Here is a 21,203-nt window from a genome sequence, read left to right on the forward strand (position 1 = left end):
TTGCTCTGGATCAGGTATGGTACTTATTGCTTCCAGTCATGACTTCATTTAATGCAATTAGTAGGATGCAATACAATAATTATTCCTATTTGATAGGTGAGGAAGCAAGTTGAAACTTGCTGATTAACATTCCAAGATCACACAGCTAGAAAGTGCTAGAACTGGCGTTTGAATGTATGTTGTCAAACTACAATGTTCACACTCAACTGTTAAGTCATGATTTTGCTAATATATTTAACAAAAAGCTCAGCATATGATTACATATAATAATTATTAAATATCATGCAATATATGCAGTCAAACAGCTGGAAATATAAATTTGTGTGTGTGTACATGTGTAGAAAGGAGGAGAGAGCAAGTGCAAGAGAGAGAGGAAAAGGGAGAATAATCCAACTGTAAAGTGATGAGGACTTTAAAATGATGTAATGATGATAATTGCTCTTCCATTACGCAGTGACTGATGCTCAAAAATTGTAAACTAGTGCAAAGTCTGGTTGAATATTTCCAAAACTATGACAGTGATTTTGTAAAAGTTTCACCATTGTGTACTTCAAGAGCATTTTCCTCTGAGAAGTAAAAGGCTCTTTTGATTATGTAATTGTCGCTTTAATTTTTTTTTCCCTGAGCCCTTTGCTATTAACCTCCTTTTTAAAAAGAAATAATCAACATAAAAAGTCATCCTTAAGTCATTGAGGGATTTTGGATAAGTACTTCTCTTAACATTTCAGGATGGCAAAATGCCTTTGAAAACTGACACAATACATATCTAACCCATCAACAGTGAAACCATGGAGTAGAGTATATTGCTGTACAGTGAAACTCATTTTTTCAATCCAATTATCTGCACTTCCTAAGACCATTATACCTGTCAACCAAGTTCATACAAAACTGCTGAAGGTCAATGCCTTTCATATTAAGTTCTGTCATACAGAGCTTCAGTTAAATTACTTCAAAAGAAGTTGACAGATTGTGAATAAGAATAGGTTGCTATTCTGCCAATAAGAGTTGGTATTGACAACTAAAGTAATGTAACTAGTCACTACTGATTTAAGGTCATGTTCTAATGACTCTCCCCATGAACATCAAAAAGGTCTTCTTGTAGAAGGTATCACAAATATTAATCTACCTCAGGTGGATTGAAAACAATAGACATGTCTCTGGTGCATATCAACCCTCAAAAGTAATGAAGGAAATATTTTACAGACTGAGAAGTGTCATATTCAGCAGAAAGATAATAATTCTAATAGGTTGCTCTTTTTCTTTATCATAAAGTCTATTGTATTTTATTAAGTGTTGGTTTCTACCAAAATTATTACCATCAGTCTTAGAAATAGCATTTCCACAGACTCACTTTCTTAAACTATTTTGACATTTTGAGTATTCCTTATCATTTTACTTCATCTAATTAAACCTGTGGCCCAATAGCAAACTGTTCTCTCCCCTGCCAGGGCATATGATGTAGTCATTTGTTTCTAATACGTTTTAAACATCCTAGGTAGTATTTGTGTTAAAGCACATAAAATGTGGCTCACAGTTTAAGCTTTTCTATGTTCTGTTTGAAAAGAGGGGCCTGAGACAGAGTCCAGATGGACTGGGCTAAGTGCTGAGTTATATAACTCATGGTAAATCTCAGAGTAGGAAAAAAAAAGTCTCTTTTTTGGTGACAGAAATAGTCAAATCAGGGAAAGTGATTAAATCCATCAAATAATCAAATCCATCCTCAGAAGGATTATCTCCAAGATATGTTCTTAGATCATATTTCTTTCTGAGTATCAAATTTTCTAGTGATATGATTTCCATCTTGGATCCTGGCCAAGGCAGTAGGATAAAATGGAAGGATTTAGAAAGGAAAAAATAAAGAGAGGTAGATCACTTTGATCTATCTTTAGGGTTTGCTGTCTTAATAGACATTTCTTTTTGAACAGGAGTTTTGTGGATGAGAAAAACTGAGGTTCATACTTCCCTTTTTTCCTAACTTGCTCCATACTTCCACTCAGTGATATGCAAAACCTACCTGACAAATACATCACAGTACCTGGAATAAAATTGGAAACTGCATGTTCCTACAGGAAGGAATGTAGTAAATTTACCCTTAACTTGTACAGCTTATTTATCCAAATACTTTTGTTCTCATTCATATTCAATACTGTGGGTGTCCTAAAGGTTAATATGTATTCCACATACTAATGGTCCTCTGAAATAGACACATTGTATCACTTGAGACACATTATGTCACATTATATATTTTGTGATACTTTCTAAGTTAAATATTTGAGACTCCTTACTTTCAAAGTACATGTTATTTCTTTTATTCATTTTTTGTTATTGTTGAAGAAATGTCTGTTTGTTAGACTTTATGGCATGAATTTATAACTGTCCCCACATACTGTTTAGTTTCTGTCTATATAGTATATGGACAGTCAATAAAGGAGTTTCAAAAACTCATTTATAAGTTGGTGTAGAAGGTAGAGTAAATTTTCCCATATAATCAATGTAATAAATTATGGTTCTCCAGTCAGATTTTACTAATGTAAGTTCTATACTCTGGGATCATTGACATTAAAATGTATAAGAGAATGAAAAGGGGGCGAGATCTACTCTGCCTAGGATGAACCAAATAGAATTTCCAAACCAGAGGACTATGGTCTTGATCATTTATTCTTTTTCTTGAAAGACTTCACCTTCACGTCTTCAAACCCATTTTCTAGACCTGTACATACTCCTGTACTTCCTGGGCCTGCCCTGTATCCAACCCATTCTCCTGTATTAGGCTTCCCCCTCCAATCTGAAATCCCTATCCTCCTCAATCATAACTTTGGTTTGTTTTTAAGAAGAAAAATTCAGTAAATGGATGGAAGAAGTCAAACCCATTTCAGTTAGACTGTGAAGGACACATAAACGTAAACTATTTAAAGATACTGTGCTCTCTCATTCTTTTATTGTCTTCTACTTAGGATAGTACTAAGTACTTAGCATATATTCAATGATTTTAATATATAATAGTATTTATTAATTCTATATTTAATATTCATCAGTATATATGATATATATTATATTAATTATTATTATATAGTATTTTCTATTATCTAATAATATTTTTATGGATACTTGCCTTAAACTGGTTCCTCATTTTTAAGTAAGTTGACTTAAGTTAAGGGGATTAACATATATTGACTGCCTCATATGCCCTAGATACTTCACATGTTTTATATACATTTTCCCAAATTAAAGTAAAATCCAAGGAGTAAATGTCATGTAGTTTTTAGATCAGGAAACTAAGGCTTTGTGAGTTCAAGGAATTAGGTCAAAAGGGTCACCATTAGATTTGGCATTCAAACCAAATTCTCTCTGACTTCAAATCCTGTACTGTTTCTTTTAAAATAAGCTGGAAAAGGAAATGTCTTAATAGCCAAAATTTTGATAAATGTAGCAAAATGAAAATAAAAATTTCAGAAAATATATGAGTGACTTGAGAGTCTGTCCTTAGGTTTATAGCTCCTTTACTTTCCTCCTTTCTAACTAAAGTCCTATATTTTCCAAAAGAACTATTCTCTCTGAGGATAGGCACTAGTGCCCTACGTTTCTTACTTCCATATGAAGTTCTGCAGCTCACTTCTCACTAATACTTAAGAACTGTATTTTTAAATGAATGAATGAATAAATATTTTTTCAAATCACCAAATAGGAAGACTCATTTCTTAACTTGAAAAAAAGGTAAGAATTTTATTGATGTAATTTTTCTCTTAGTACATTCATTAGTTTATATTTTTATGTCTTTCCATGTACTGCCCTAAAATATTACCTTCCTTTCACCTAAATACTTACAAATTCTAGTTAACACTTTCTGTAGCTGACAAAGGTATGGATTTTAATAAGTACCCTGATTTTCTATGTCCTATGACTAAAAAAGTGCAAATTGCTCACAGGAAGTTTCTTCGTAGAGGAGGAATAGTACAAATTTAAGCAATTTCCTGTGATTTGCATGAAGCCAGGCAACTAATCTGAATAGTTCATGGACTTTTTGTATTAACAGAAGAGAAAGAAGAGTTCTTGCCAGAAATTGACCTGACAGTTGACTATGAAAACACAGGTTGAAATTTGGCTTCCTGGTTCTGAATTATATCTAGGAATTAAACACTTCATTTATCCTCTTCCCAGGAGATCATCTAAATGTGGTACATCAGCATTTACTCTTTTCAGACAAGCTGAGAAGAATTATACCAAGACCATTTGATTCCCTTCTGTTTTTGCTCTTAAGTACTCAAGTTCTCTCATAAAAGAGTGACTTGAAACACAAGTTTAACCATACAGAGCTTTAAGCATTAAGCCAGTCTATGTGACATTTTGAATCTGGGAGACTAACTCATTACTTCCTAGTATTTTAAATGGAACAAACTCTTCTACTGAACTGGCTTTGGTCTGTGTGACTTAAAGTGTAGTCTTGAGAGAAATGAAAATAAATCTCATGACTTAACTTTGGGGAAAAGGTGATACTTCTCTCATTCTCACCTTCCTTTCATTTTTTCTCCTAATTATTGTATTTTATCAGGTAGGGCTGGATTATGCTGCCAAATATCAGTGGATTCACGTACAAAAGTGTAATTTTTGCTCAAATTGCATGAACAACATGGTTCAGCAAATTCAGTAAGAGACCCAGTCATCACAGCAGTCAGAAAGAAAAGCATCAAATCCAAATCATGCATTGACTCAACCCTCTTCATGGCAGTGAGATACCTGATTTAATCTCCCATTTTGTTGTACAAAGCAATTCTCATTACCATGACTAACTCCAAAATCAACTGAGAAGGGCTGCCTACCATGTGCACTGAAAGGCAGAGCACTGGAAATTTGTGATGATCAACATCAGTCACTATCACATGTTTCTTAAATCACACATTCCCTTTTCTCTCCCAGCAGCAGAGAGGTTGAGATCTCAAATCCTCACATTGGAAACTCTGGGACAAAGTAGACTAAGTTATCTGCTTGCTTCAGAATCTTGGACAAGTTTATAAACATCTCTATGCTTGTTTTTTCAGCCTGTACATGATAAAATCAGTCCCTCCTCCATCACAGGCAAATGTCCCATTTTTACAATGAGCGGTTTTGAGCATTTTTCCTATTACCTTCATTATTTCTTTGCCAATCCTCTACCATCTTAATTAGCTGGTTTTATATCAAGTTTCAATATCTGGAGGGCAAGTACCCATTTAGGTATCTTCAAAATTGCATACGTAATTTTGGCCTTTATTTGCTATGTAAATGTGTAAAGTTTTAAGAAAAAGGTATTTAACATTTATATTGAAGTTAAATGTTAGGGACAAATGTCCACTTTATGATATTGAGTCTACCTACCCACTAGTCCTAATATTTTCTGCAGATTATTCTGTGCTAAATATTTTCTAATTATCATTATAATTTTTTAATTAATCCATTAGTTATTTAGCAGCATTTCCTTTGTTTCTGAAATTACATTTTATAATTTGCTTTGTATTGATTTCTGATTTATTGATTTGTATTTAAAGAACATTATACATATGTTACTGAATTCTTTGGTACTTATTACTTTCTTTATGGGCCAGTACATAGTTGATTTTTCTATAGAAAATATCATTTAAGAAAATATCATTTGTTGAAGGATTCCATATATGCACACTTAAAAGAATGTATTGTTTCAATGTTCTGTGTTACTATTTTAACCATACATTATCCTTTTTTGCTTAATTGTTCAGTTACTGAGATAGACATCTTAAAACAATTTTAATATGATATAGTCTTAATTTCTAATTTCCTCATTTTTTCCTTAAATATTTTGCAGCTCTTTTGTTATCTGTTAACCATTCATTCAGAGTTATTATATACTTTGGGCAGATTATTCCTCATAAGTATGTGGCTCTTTTTATCCTTATTGTGTTTAGTTTTCAATGTATTTTGTTATGATATGGTTAAAATAGTTATTCTATTTCTTTGTTTTCTTTTATCATTTACTAGTACACGTTTTCTTCTCATTTACTTTTAAACTCTGTATTGTTACATTTTAGGTAGATCTCATTAAACCACACTTAGATGTTTTTTGTTGTGTTTTATAATTGAGAGTCCCTCTTTCTTTAACAGATGAGTTTATGTACTGTATACTTATTTTGGCTATATTTGGTACTACTCTTATGAAGTTTGGCCAACATTCTTTCTAAATTTACTATGCTGACATATAAATATCCAATACAGTCATTTTAACCCCAATTAATAATCTGTTGTTTATTTCCCTATGAGAAAGATATTCTTTTCACTTTGCGGGGGGGTGGGGGGCATTATGGGGTAGTATTGAACATGCTTCAACACATCTCTTTGTTTACATATAGAGAGAAATCTTGGCTAGACACTGAAAACTGCTGGGCTTAAATTTGTACAGCTTTAACTTTAGCAGTCATCACTAAGCTACTGCCAAAAATGGTTGTACACATTAAAAAAATATCTCATCAGTTCTTATCTCAAAATTTCCTTATAAATAAAATGGATTCAAGTAGGTATTGAAATTCACATTACAAATTTAGGGCTTGGACACAAATGATTAATTCTAGGCTCATCAGATTACTCCATGAATGGTCCTTTTCCCAAATATTTTTAAAAGTACTCTAATTCTTGAGTGCCTGAAGATTTCTTGATTCCTCCTTGTTTGCCAAAATGTTGGCTTCCCAATAGTCTAGCCCTCCTCTATATTTGTCCTTTTTATTGTCATCTCTTGTCTGGTTTCTGCCAGAGACTTTCCTCTTCTCCTGTGATTTTTGTAATAGGCCATTTAGTCCAGTTTGCACATTGGTTCTGGCCTAAAACTGTAACAACTCCATCTTTGCTTCATCCTTTCCAATATCATCAACCTTTAGCTAGCATTGCCTTTCTGATATTTCAAATGCAACCTTAAATTAAACCAGTGGTGTAACCTAGTATTAAAGCACTTATGTACTTTCATATTGTGTTAATACAAGTACAGAGAACAAAACATAAAAATATTACATTTGTGCTCCACATCGGTCACACTATGTAAACTAGTATTGTGCTAAATTTTGAAGGCTACATTTTAAAAGAGGAATTGACAGAGTACCTTGAAGGGCAACCAGAATGTTAAGAAGATAGAAATGTTATATGAAGCACAGTGGGAGCAAAAGATGAGAGAGAGAGAGGAACCTAGAGATTTTTCTCCCTAGAGAAAGGAGGTCTTAGTGGAGAGACATGACAGCTGTCTTCAAACATCTGAAGAGCTGTCAAGGGACAGAGAAAGAGCATAGAATTTTTCTTTGTCACTGTTGAGGGCAGAATCAGGATTAATGTGTGATTTAGAAAGACATGGCTCTCAGCACATTATAAGGAAGATACTGGTCATAGTCACGTTCATCCAATGAAGGAACCATCTGCCTTGAGACACAGTAAATCCCCCAAGAGTTCTATATGAAATAAGAACTCTTGAACTATATGAAATAAGAGGGAGCAGGATCTTTCACTAGCTTTAAAATATTTATGAACCAAATAAACTACAAATAGGAAAAAAATATATTTTAATATGTGTGTATTTGTATGAAAACGGATCCTTCCTAATATGTGTTAAAACTCCAACTATAAAATAACATTGAGGCGTTCCCGTCGTGGCACAGTGGTTAATGAATCTGACTAGGAACCATGAGGTTGCAGGTTCGATCCCTGGCCTTGCTCAGTAGGTTAAGGATCTGGCATTGCCGTGAGCTGTGGTGTAGGTCACAGATGCAGCTTGGATCCCACATCGCTGTGGCTGTGGCTTAGGCTGGCGACTACAGCTCCGATTCAACCCTAGCCTGGGAACCTCCATGTGCCGTGGGAGCAGCCCTAGAAAAGGCAAAAAAAGACAAAAAAAAAAAAACATTGAAATAAATATTTTAAGTTTTTAATATCTTCTAAAATGCTTGGACTAGTATATTGATTATAAATAATTTTTAGAATTGCTCCCCAAATTCGATATTTCATATAGTGATTAATTATAGGTTTAAGTCACAACATGCTCTTTCAGAAACACAATTAATTGCATTCTAATGCTAGAATACAAAAATGACATTCAATAACATTCAAAGTAAGATATAGAGTTCATATCCCTTTATCATTTAATATTATTGATTATAATAATAAAACCTATACAACTTCATGAATTAAGTCTTGAAAAATTCTAGAGTGCAGGTCATGAGGTCATACTGATTGAGTCTCCCAAATTTTCAGGAAATTACATTAAAATTAGCAAAACTATACTAATTCCATATAAAAATTAAGAGAAATATTTAAAAATATGATAAAATAATAGAATGAAGGTTATCATGAGATGGTAATTTAATAAATAATAATGAAAGTTAGAGGTTAACATTACCTAAAGCAATAAAAAGGGAGCTTAAATATTGCTAATCCTGAAGAATAGAAAGACAGATATTCTAAAGAGAAAATTTGGCATTAAGGGAAGAGGTCATTATAACCCTGAGATGTATTATTATTATTATTATTATTATTGTTATTAATTCTTTAAGAATTACCCAACACAGCTGTGTGCTGACTGGCATCAAGTAGTAGATACACTCTCCCCCACAGACTGGACTTTAAATTTCTTTCAGTGTAGTTAGCAATTGTCTTAGTCTATTAGACAACCACAAGATAAATCACAGTCAAGTAATAAATTATAGAGAAATTAGTCAAAAAAGAAGGAAGAAGAGAGGCAGGGAGAGAGGGAATGTTTATACATAGTTTGCACATATGTGTGCACTACTTTTGTGGAAAACGTAGAGGATTTTTTATTCTAAAGCAGTTTTTTTCCCCAAAAGTGGCTATGGGAACCAGGATTTATATGTCAGTAAAACTTGCCAATGCAGTGGGCTGACAGGGTGATTAATTATTAAAACTTGTCCTGCTCCATGCCCAGTGCTGAATTCATGTGACAATTTACCTCTAAAAAAAAAAAAAAAAAAAAAAAAAGAGAGAGAGAAAAGAAAATAAGTATGAGGTGATTACTTGAAAAGGTCTTTTTGTCTTTCAGTTGCATAGATTCTATCCATGTTAAATGCTGTTTTGCCATGAGTGACCTTGTGAAAATTCCAATGACTGAAGTAGAGGTGCCCCATTCCCAGACCTTTAAGAGGTAAAATGTTTCTGTAACTAGGAATAAAGACGCAATCTCTACCCACTTCATGTTCTCTCTTTACGAATTTGGCCTACTCAGAGCACAACAAAATTGATATGAAGTTGATTGGAGCATGGGAGATACTGCTTTTGGGGGATTCCATAATAAGAAAAGAAATAGAAAACATAGCAAAGTCTTCTGGAGCATATTTATGATGACGTAGTTATCACACTAGTAACTTGATCTCAAAGTCAGCAGTACTTTGGCATTTATCAAAAATGCCCCAAATTTCTTTATGAGGGTCACCTCTTAGTTTTTGTGGACCGATCTAAATCAGTCATTGTCAGCCAGACATTTGGCAATGTCTGGAGACATTTGTAGTTGTAACACTGCAAGTAAGAGAGTCTACTGGGACTTCTTAGTAGAGGGGAGAGAAGCTGAAAGTCCTACAATACACAAGTTAACCCCCACAACAACAACAACAAAATATCTGGCCCAAAATATCAGTAGCACCATATTTGAGTAAGGCTTGCTTAAATACAAATTTTCATTCCTTTCTTTTTCTCTTCTGCAGATGTAACTGCCTCCAGAAACCAAATGATAAGATGCAAAACATTTTTTGAGAAAGATTATTAAGAATTATGTTACCATTTATGAAGTATCATTGTTCTAGTCAAAGTGATTTAGAGTATTACTCCATCACATAAAGGGCATTATCTCAATTAGACTTCCAGTATTTTGAGAACAAACATGAAGAAATATATCCCCAAATTTAACTTGACTGGGAATTTTTTATTATTTCAGTAATTCACTAAATCATTTGGAATCATTTTGTCGACAGTACTGTACACTAATGTGTGTATTTTACATATTGGCTTGCAATTTCCATATATTGGAATCCTTTTGTAGGCCAGGCAATGTATTATTTGCTTTGAAGTATGCTTTCTCAGTTAATTTTCTTTTTTTTCTTTTTTTCTTTTGCTTTTTAGGGCCACACCTGCAGCATATGAAAGTTCCCAGGCTAGAGATCTAATCAGAGCGGCAGCTGCCAGCCTATGCCAGAGCCACAGCAACACCAGATCTGAGCCATGTCTGTGACCTACACTGCAGCTCACAGCAATGTCGGATCCTTAACCCACTGAGCGAGGCTAGGGATCAAACCCACATCCTCAGGTATACTAGTCTGGTCTTTAACCCGCTGAGCCATAACTAGAACTCCTTGGTTAATTCTCAAAATAACTATGTAGGGTAGAATTACTTGTGTAAACATTCTGCAGTGAGAAAATTGAAGGTACAACTAGACTTGCACATCTACAGGCATACCTCATTTTATTTCTCTTCACTTCATTGTACTTTGCAAATATTCTGTTTTAGGCAAAATTGAATGTTTGTGGCAACCCTGGCTTGAGCAAGTCAATCATTACTATTTTTTTTTCCAAAAGCCTATGCTCATTTCATGTCACTGTATCTTATTTTGGTAGTTCTTGTAATATTTAAAACTTTTTCACTATTATTATGTTTGTCATGGTGATCTGTGATCCCTGATCTTTGATGTTATTATTATTACTATGACTCATTGAAGACTCATATGATAGCATTTTTTAGCAATAAAGTACTTATTATGGTATGTGCTTTTTTTAGATGTAATGCTATTGGACATTTAATAGACTACAGTATAGGATAAACATAACTGTTACATGCACTGGGAAACCAAAAACATTGTGTGACTTGTTTAGTTGCAATATTTGCTTTATTGATGTGATCTGGAACCAAACCTGCAATATCTCCAAGGTGTGCCTATTTATGATAAATGAGCTACAAAGCTATGATTCAAATTCTGATCCTATGAATTCAAAATAATTTTCTTCTCACTTTTACAGACCAGTAATGGAAGCACATGAACACAAATATAAATAAAAAGGGAAGAGAAGAGAATAAGAGAGGGGAGTCTTAGGAAGGCACATTAGGCTTCTGATAAGATCTTACTTCTCCAGACACAAGGTATAGTGAAAATACAAAAAAAAAAAAAAAAAAAAAAAAAAAAAAAAAAAAAAAAAGAGAGAGAGAGAGAGAGAACATCAAGGAGTGAATGAGTAACTATGCCTGCTTGATATGGGAGTGAGGGCTAGCACCAACCATTACCCCTCAACATATTTCAAAATCAATAGTGTCCTAATCCATTGCTAAATATGGTGTACTCATATCATAGAATCTGAAAATAAGATAAATCATTTCTCACTGGTTATAAGGGAAGAAAGGTAGTGTTAACTGCAAAGAATTTCAAGAACCCCCTATATTATTCAAACAGAAAAGACACATAAGGAATTTTAAGGTAAGAGAATAGCATGAGCAAACCATGGGAACAATTTTAACAATATTAACACATTGCCATAATGATGTGAACTATGACATGTTTAGATGGAAAGAGGGTAAGAGGATGGATAGTATTAATAATACCACAAAGCCTTTTTGGCCAAAAAGTGTTTTGATGCTATTTAAAGGAAAAGGGGAAGCACTTTAAAACTCTGTTCAAAAAGATGATTGATTACTTGATTGTTCTTTTGAAATAAGGCTGCTCAGTCTCTGAAGTCAGATTTCTATTTCTGCTACTTAGAGCGTGACTTTGGGCAAATGAATTTTTTAACCTTAAAGCAGGAATAATACTATTACCTAGACCACTTTGAGAGTGTGTGTGTGTGTGTGTGTGTGTGTGTGTGTGTATGTAATCAATAAGATAGCCTATATTAGATTGTGCCTGACACATAGTATAGAATGAATGGAAATGATCATTATCAATAACACCATAATAATACATATTACATTTATTTTTTGTTTTGGAAATCTCACCTTGAGTACATTCCAGAGAAAGCTTTTTAGAATAGCTTGGCAAAAATATAGACACTTTTTAAGATGTCATTGGCCTATACAGATAAGAAATTTAGATAACTTGAAATAAGTCAATAAAATGCGCTGAAGAAACTTGTTCAGATGAAGTAATGATAAATAGCAGATTTTATTGACCAGGTGAATATGGGAAATGAAGGAAAGAACTTATTTTTCTATATTTGAAAAACTGAATATTTTATCCATTGATATGGGGGTATAAGAAAAGCAGGGTGATGGTAGAATATGGTGAGTTCAATTTTGCACATGTTGCATCTAAAGGTTCTGTTAGAGGATTGAGTAAAAATATCCTTTAGTTTTTGGAACACATGGGGCTTCATCTCAGAATAGAGAATGACATTGGACATAAAGACTTGAGTTTTCACTAAATTAGGTGGGGAAAAGGGTATTTTCTCAGGGGAGGGAGATCACTTCTGGAATACTCTTGCCTCAATTCATCTCCCAGTCCATCCCACTCCCTCCTCCTCCCCCTTGGCAACCACAAGTCTGTTCTCCATGCCCATGAGTTTGTTTCTTTTCTGTAGATAAGTATATTTGTGCCATATTAGATTCCAGATATACGTGATATCATATGGTGGTTGTCTTTCTCTTTCTGACTTACTTCATTTAGTATGAGAGTCTCTAGTTCCATCCATGTTGCTGCAAATGGCATTATTTTGTTCTTTTTTATGGCTGAGTAGTATTCCATTGTGCATATGTACCACATCTTCTTAGTCTAGTCATCTGTCAATGGACATTTAGGTTATTTCCATGTCTTGGCTCTTGTGAATAGTTCTGCAATGAACCAAGTGGTACATGCATCTTTTTCAATGAAAGTTTAGTCTGGATATATGCCCAAGAGTGTGATTGCTGGATCATATGGCAGTTCTACATATAGTTTTCTGAGGTAACTCCATACTGTTTTCCATAGTACTTGTACCAATTTACATTCCCACCAACAGTGCAGGGGCATACCTTTTTCTCCACACCTTCTCCAGCGTTTGTTATTTGTAGACTTACTAATGATGGCCCTTCTGACTAGTGCGAAGTGGTACCTCATTGTAGTTTTGATTTTCATTTCTCTAACAATTAGTGATGTTGAAGATTTTTTCATATATCTATTGGCCATCTCTATGTCTACTTTGGAGAAATGTATATTCAGGTCTTTTGCCCATTTTTCAATTGGATTGTTGGTTTTTTTGCTCTTGAGTTGTATGAGTTGTTAGCATATTTTGGAGATTAAGCCCTTGCCAGTTGCATCATTTGAAACTATTTTCTCCCATTCCATAAGTTGTCTTTTTGGTTTTTTTTTATGGTTTCCTTTGCTGTGCAAAAGCTTATCAGTTTGATTAGGTCCCACTGGTTTATTTTTGCTTTTATTTCTGTTGCCTTGGGAGACTGACCTGAGAAAACATTTGCAAGGCTGATGTCAGAGAATGTTTTGCCTATGTTCTCTTCCAGGAGTTTGACGGTGCCTTATGTTTATGTCTTTAAGCCATTTTGAGTTTATTTTGTGCATGGCATGAGAGTGTGTTCTAGTTTCATTGATTTACATGCAGCTACCCAGATTTCCCAAGACCACTTGCTGAAGACGCTTTTTCCCATTTTATATTCTTGCCTCCTTTGTTGAAGATTAATTGACCATAGGTGTCTGGGTTTATTTACGGGTCCTCTATTTTTTTTTCTATTGGTCCATCAGTCTGTTTTGGTACCAGTACTACACTGTCTTGATTACTGTAGCTTTGTACTATTGTCTGAAGTTTGGGAGAGTTATGCCTCCTGCTTGGTTTTTGTTCCTCAGGATTGCTTTAGAAATTCTGGTCCTTTATGGATCAATATTAATTTTGGGTTGTTTTTTCTAGTTCTGTGAAAAATATCATAGGTAACTTGATAAGGATTGCATTTTATCTATTTTTTTATTTTTATTTTTTTTTGTCTTTTTGTTTTTTTCTAGGGCCACACCTGCAGCATATGGAGGTTCCCAGGCTAGGGGTTTAATCAGAGCTGTAGCCGCTGCCTATGCCAGAGCCACAGCAACTTGGGATCCGAGCCGTGTCTGCGACCTACACCACAGCTCACGGCAATGCTGGATCTTTAACCCACTGAGCAAGGTCAGGGATTGAACCCACAATCTCATGGTTCCTATTCAGATTCGTTAACCACTGAGCCACGACAGGAACTCCAAGGGTTGCATTTTAGGATTTAGGAATTATGATGCAGCTGGTGAATAGCTTACAGCCAGCTGTTCCATTAGAAATGGAGGGGAGGAGAGGTGAGCTGGACCAGGATGTCATTACTGTAATGGTGTGTGTGCCTGTATGTGTAGAGAGATAGCTGTATGCATATTTTCATATACTTCTTCATCTTAAGAGTTTTTTAAATCAAAGAAAATCTTCTTAGCAGTACTATTAAAATTATTCTGAGGTAGGATATTTTTTTCTTAATGTAGTAAACAGTGATATAGAACTTATGTGTTCTTTTATTTTTTATATTGCTGATATCAGTAACCTTATTTAACTTACACATGGTAATTCAGAAACAAACTCCTGGTCAGACACAGATGACTTTTAACAAACTACTAAGAATATATTGCATAACACAAGTCTGTAAGTGAAACATGAAAATTAAAGAAATACATACTCTGTTATATTTTGTATTTTTTTCAGGGATTTCCTTTCCTTAAGAGGGATAATTTTTGGTCTTTATGTGAAACCAAATCTTTATGTGGTTTACTCACAGCACGTGAAACTTTAGACAGATCTCTTCGCAAAGAAATGTCATGTTCTAGCCAAACACTGCAAATAACTGTAGACAGATAACTTATTTAAACTTCTACTCACATATTTTGAATACTTCTTATTTGTCCTGAATTGCACTAGGCTCTGCTAATACTTAAAGCAGTGACTTCAAAAAGAATAGGTCAAGCAGTATCTTATTGTTGCTTTTGTAACTTACAGCATGTTATTGTGAACCTGAATATTTAGTCAGCATCAAAAGTTAATAAAAGATAAATAGATCCAATAAGGTATTCTTCTAAAGAGTGTTGTTTCTGGAACACTTAGCTCATGCTTTTTCAAGGAGCACAGGGTAAAATCATACATGATTGGGCTATAGTCTAATTTATGGGTGAGTCTAAAACAATTTTAGGAGCTTAACACTGCAATAGCCCTTTGGGGTATTAACTCTGTCAACTGGCTTTCAAATAAGAAAATTGATAGCTCTATTATGAAGGCATGTGAAATATCAAATACATGGACTGGATGTAATACTTAACTGCTTTATGAGGTGACCAAAAACTGCTGACTGATTTGTTGGCTTAAATCTTGCTGAATGGATCCCCTTAATTGCCTTAAGAATATTCTACTAAATAATTCAAAAGAATTGGATCTAAAAGCAAAGAAATGTATAAATTGAAATGGATTGTATTTAAATTAGAAAGCGTTTTTTGAGGCAAGGTTTAATGCAAAAACAGTTAGAATTTCAACCATACTTAAATAAATTGAATAAGAAAGAAGAAATAAATTTTTGCTCAGATATTTCTTGGTTCTTTCTTAATCATTTCCTCCACACTGAGACTGTTATATTTATAGCATATTTTTTTAAAATCAAAGTATTCTTAGAGTATATTGTACCTAGTGGTAAGTCAATAACCAAATTGGGCAAAAAGAATAATTAAACATGTACTATGTGTCAGGCATTTTGTTAGGTATTCAGTATCCATGGTGGAAAAAAAACACAGTCCCTGCCTTAAATCAGCTTAAATATCTAATAAGCAATGCAGGTAACTTCAAATAAATTTCATCGTGAAGGTTTTTAAAGACATTATGTTATACTGTCTTTAAATAACTTTTTCAAAAAGGACTTAAGGCATCTTACATAAACACAAGTGCACATTACTGTGAAATAACTAAATAGTTGCAGCAATATATAATGGAGGTGAACATAAGGTTAAACCACTAAATGCATGTAGTAAATTCCTATAAATTCACCAAAGGTGGGAAATATAATTGATTCTCAGCTTTCTGGCCCCAAATTTAATATAACTTAGGGGAACTGGTTAAGATATTATGGTCTGAAATTGGTAGGTAAAATTCATAGCTCCAGAAGTGCGTAGACCATTTTTTACCACCTTTAAAAATTCTCCTTAAAATTTCTCTGTAAAAATTGTTAGATTCACCTTCTTGTGACTCATCTCCTCCCACTCATGACAGGTTGACCAGTTGGCAATTCTCTGAAGTCCTCCATTATATCCTACCCACCTCATATAACCCAAATTGCATGGGCTCATGGGCTCTGTCTTACCTGAGGGCAGTCTCCAGCTTCTAACATATTAATTCATTCCTCCATACTTACTAACAGAATAATGTGAGTGGGTGACTGGGAAAAATAACTGGATGTTTCTTGGGATTGCCCTAACTGATATTTAAATTACTGGCTTCTCTGTCCTGCCATATGAGGGAGAAACTTAGTGAGCCATCAAAGGAGCCCACAGAATTTTCCACAGAAGCAAAAAAGTATCCCTTTTACCCTCTGCTGACTAGTTATATTCACTCTACATACTATGTGCATGCATAAAGAAAAAAAAAAAACAATGATAGAAAAGGAACTTGTCTCAGAAGTTCCTAAGATTATGTATCCTTAAAACATGACATTTTTACTCTCCCCTGTTTCCTGCCTTTAGGGATTCCTGGGATCATATATGATGACATTTTGTTGAAATTAATTAATAAAATAAGAAAAGAAGTGTGACTACCCTGCACACATTCAGAACTTGCTCATAATCAAGTCATTGCCTATGGAAATATATTGTGAAATTGGACTGGGTATGTGAGGGTAAAAGCTTTTGCAAAGTAAAATGAAATACATCCTGACAACATCTGTCATGTTCTGCCTTGCCTCTACCTTGGAACACAGAAGGTACTTGATTCTGAATGTTTGCAGGCAGTATAGTTATAATGCAACCTGCAGAGTGGGAGGTCTAGTGTAACACTACAGGTGCACTTGGTAAGAGCCTTCCCCAACCAAATTCCATTTTTTTGTGGGTATTATTCTTACCTTGTTTTGATTGAAAAAACCTCTAGCATCCAAAAATAAAATAAACCAAAACAACAGAAGTAACTTCTCAATACATTAAAGCCCTACAGAACCCTGAAGAAAAAGTAATCCCTAAAGAGCACCTAAAGAAAATGATTTTTACCCATACTCTAAGCCTTATGCTTAATCCCAGTGAAAATTTGTTCAAACAGTTATTTTTGTGCTTATTAGATTACTTAAATTGTGAGATAAAAAGCTCATGTCAGAATAGAATAATGATGAAACAATGATAGTGTTTTTCTTCTCTGTAAACTTTCGTCGAGGAATCTTTAATTACTACTCTATGGAAGAAACTTTCTGGCTTAAAAGAAAAGGGATATCATCTATCTTCTCACATTAATTGAATGATCAAAACCTGAGGAAAATTTTACTCAAATAATATCAAGATTAAGATGCTGAAATCATTGGTGAGCAGAAATTAATACTACATTTGCTTAGCTATTTGATAGCCAATCTGAGATGAGATGTTAGGGACCAAGAACAAGACAGATTATTAAGTTCAAAGAGAGTTTTCAGAAAATCTTTTTGACTAGCCTTATTTTAGAAAGGAAAGAATTGTCATTTTTGTCTAACTAATAGTAATAATAATAATAACAATAGAAAGTGATTATTTCAAGTATATAAAGCCACTTTTTGAAATTTTTTTTTAATTTGAAAATTTTAAAATGAAAGTACTGACATGGGAATACATAGTACTAAATTAGCCTACATTACAAGTTAATTTTGGCAGTAAATTTATTTGCATTTTTATTATAACATAGTTTAGATAAATGATGGAGGTATCCCTTTCTCTATTTGGGATTCATTTTATTACATGGAGCTCTGAATCTCTTTCACATTTCAATTTAACATAGTTAACAGCTGCATATTCTCTTAGTCTCTGACCTTCATTGATTCCCAGGCTACAGATTTTCCTGTCTTTGATGATAATAGCAATTTATTTTTTCCTCTCATAGTATTTAACATAGTTATTTTATACTCAGGAAAATCTTGTTTACTGTCTCTGACCATTAAACTTAACTCTCAGAAAATCGAGATCATCAGACACTGACGTCCAAAAAGGTTCTGTTTCAGTGCATGTTCTGATCCCCTTCCTCTGATAACCATATTAAAACCCTTCAACTCTCAATGCCCAGTCAGATAATGCAATATAGGACCAAATAAGTTACACAGAAGTGACAAGGGAAATTTTCATGCTGTTGAGGCATTTCTTAGATTAATTCAAAATTAGATTTGATATCATTTAAATCCATTCTGTTTTTAAAAGATAATTATTTTTATTTCAGCAACTTAAAGACATTATCCCATCATCTCAAATACTTATTGTTGCTGATGAAAAATTAATTTATATTCCTTTGTAAGTGCCTTCTTTGCTTTCAAGCAATTTTTGATATTCTTGACAATTTGTGATTCAGTTGTGGAATTATTTATTTATTTGCTTTTTAGGGCCACACTCACAGCACATGGAAGTTCTCAGGTTAGGGGCTGAATCAGAGCTACAGCTGCCGGCCACAGCCACAGCCACACCCACAGCAACAGCGTGATCCTAGCCACATCTGCAACCTACACCACAGCTCAGGGCAAGCCCCCAACCAATGAGCAAGGCAAAGGAGCGAACCAGCATCCTCATGGATTCTAGTCGGATTCATTTCTGCTGCACCAATATGGGAACTCCCATTTTTGGATTTATTAATCATCTTTAGGACTGAGTATAATTGTTTAAGTCTTAAATAAATATTATTTCTTTGTTAATTCTCAATTTTTATGTATTTATAGTAGGAATACACTGGAGTTTCTGAAACTAACCTTGTGTATCTCAAACTTTCTTGTGTGTTTTCCATTCTAATCCTATTTAAGTTCTCTAAAATTTCCTCAATTTATATATTATATTATATTGGTCTTTAACCTTGTTGGATCTCTCATTTTCAACTTTTCTATCAAAATGTTCTAAACAGAACTTTTTATTTTTTTATTTTTATATTTTTTTGCCATGCCCATGGCATGTGGAAGTTCCCAGCCAGGGATTGAACCATACCATCGCAGCGCCTGAGCTGCTGCAGTGACACCACCAGATCCTTAAACCTTTGTACCACAAGGGAACTCCCAATAAGAACTTTTTAATTGCTCATTTTTTAGCCTGTTTCTATTTGACAGATATGCCATCATCTCTATAGTAGTAAGTGCTTTATGTAGTGATTGACTGTGTTGCACCAGGCACTGAGAGCTTTAACTGTCTTAAATCCCACATCAACTCCATGAGTTATCCTTTATTATAAATTGGGAAACTGAGATGGAGAGGGTTAAGTGACACATCTAAGGTCACATAGATAGTGACGAATCCTCTTAAGATTTCTACTTTATTGATTTACAGAATTGTCTGATCTTTCTCTATAATTTGCCCATTTTTATTTTTAAAATGTCACCAACCTCTTTAGTATTCTACACATATTACATTTTCGTTAAGGTTCCTTTCAGATTACCCTAATTCTTAATCATAAATCCTCCTAGTTATTCAATGTATAGTTGTCTTCTTTAGCACTGAGCCTTCTCATATATCCACTGGTTACACATTATGTGGTCAGAGCATTCAAATTGCACGGAGTTACATCTCAGGAATCTCGTGGGGGTGTTGTGTTTGTATTTACCATTCAGAGCATGTTTTCCTGGTTTCCTCTGCCTCTTTTCTACTGGGTTCACCAATATTGATATAGATTGTATGTGAGATTTTATACTTAAGGTTTCTGTACTATATGTTTTGCACAAAGTTGATCCTCAAAACTCTATTTTAGTCCCAGGGTATCAATTATTCATGACTTCATTTCTCCTTACTTCCAGAATACAACTGTAGTTCAGCATTTCTATGTGAGGTCATCACTTCCTGAAACCCAGCTTCAGACTGTGATCCCAATTCTTGCTCCACAGTGTACACTGTCCTTGCTCTCATTTTGTAGGTGTTTAAACTTCAACATACAAGTTTATATATCTGGTTATAGTACCTATTGTTTGCTCTGTTTTTATGCCTGGTTGACAAAATGATTATGAGATGCGTTTTCTTGTGGTAGTGTTTTGTTTTTTGTTTTTGAGCAATTAGTAATTTCCTTTCCATGCCTGTTGTCCCAGAGATATGTTTTTAATATTTTAAATATATAAATCATTTAGCATTTTCTATAACTGGAACCAGAAAACCATTTTCCATCCTGTTCAATCTAACATCTTGGTCAGAAGAACATCCTTTTAAATATAAATCTGTTGGACAGTGAATCTTTTCTAGGAAGATAAAAAAAAAACTTTTCTGGATGAATGGCTGTGGCTTTGAACGTTCAATATTTGCCTCTCTCTTGAAACCAAAAGATATATTTGTTTTTAATATAGAAATTTAATGCTTTTTTTCTTTGTTATTTCAATTCTAGAGAGGAGTCAATTACACCTCATCATGAACAATAGGAAAACAGAAAAAAAATGTTCAAATTTTACTGTTTCATAGAGATATGAATATATTCCTCAACGTTTATTTTCCATTGACTTTGATAGTCTGGAATCAGGCATGATGTATTTGCAGAAAGTTCAAGCAAAATGAGTGGCTTTTGGTAAAATGTGAGAAGTAAATTTTTTCAGCTCTATCTATCTACCATCTATTTATCTATATTCTTTTTCAAATTTGTGTCCATTATGTATTATTTAAAGACATTGAATATAATTCCCTGTGCTATATAGGAGGTCCTTGTTGTTCATCTATTTTATACATAGTGGTGTGTATATATTAATCTCAAACACATAATTTATCTCCCCACCATCCCCTCTGATAACCACATTTTTTTCATGTCTGTAAAGCTATTTCTATTTTGTAAATAAGTTCATTTATACTATTTTTTTAGATTCTCTATATAAATGATGTCATTTGATATAGGTCTTTGGCTTACTTCACTTAATATGATAATCTTTAGGTCCATCCACATTGCTGCAAGTAGCATTACTTCATTCTTTTTTATGGCTGAGTCCATTGCATATACATACTACATCTTCTTTATCCATTAATCTGTTGATGGACATTTAGGTTGCTTCCAAGTCTTGACTATTGTAAGCAGTGCTGCTATGGACATTGGGG

This window comes from Sus scrofa, chromosome 3 (genome assembly GCF_000003025.6).
Source record: "Sus scrofa isolate TJ Tabasco breed Duroc chromosome 3, Sscrofa11.1, whole genome shotgun sequence".
NCBI lineage: Eukaryota > Metazoa > Chordata > Mammalia > Artiodactyla > Suidae > Sus > Sus scrofa.